Below are 389 nucleotides of genomic sequence, written 5' to 3'. Positions count from 1 at the left end.
ACTGATGTGGACGCCCAGGTATTTGAAGCTGCTCACCCTCTCCACTTCGAGCCCCCGGATGAACAGTGGCTGATGAGTTCTCCTCTCCTTCCTCATGTCCACTATCATCTCCTTCGTCTTGTCCATGTTGAGGCTGAGGTTATTGTCCTTGCACCATGACACCAGACCGGTCACCTCGCTCCTGTAGGCTGCTTCATCCCCACCAGTGATGCAACCTATCACTGCGGTGTTGTCCACAAACTTTAAGAAGATGTTGTCCTTGTGGGAGGCAACACATTCGTGGGTGAACAGGGTGTAGAGGATGGGACTGAGGACACATCCCTGTGGGGCGCTGATGTTCGCGATAATGCTGGCTGAAGTCCTATTGCCCATCCTGACAGTCTGGCCCC

The sequence above is a fragment of the Monopterus albus genome, unplaced genomic scaffold, assembly GCF_001952655.1.
Source record: "Monopterus albus unplaced genomic scaffold, M_albus_1.0 scaffold215.1, whole genome shotgun sequence".
Taxonomy (NCBI): domain Eukaryota; kingdom Metazoa; phylum Chordata; class Actinopteri; order Synbranchiformes; family Synbranchidae; genus Monopterus; species Monopterus albus.
The sequence above is the reverse complement of the archived record's forward strand: the minus strand, read 5'-3'. Positions refer to the sequence as shown.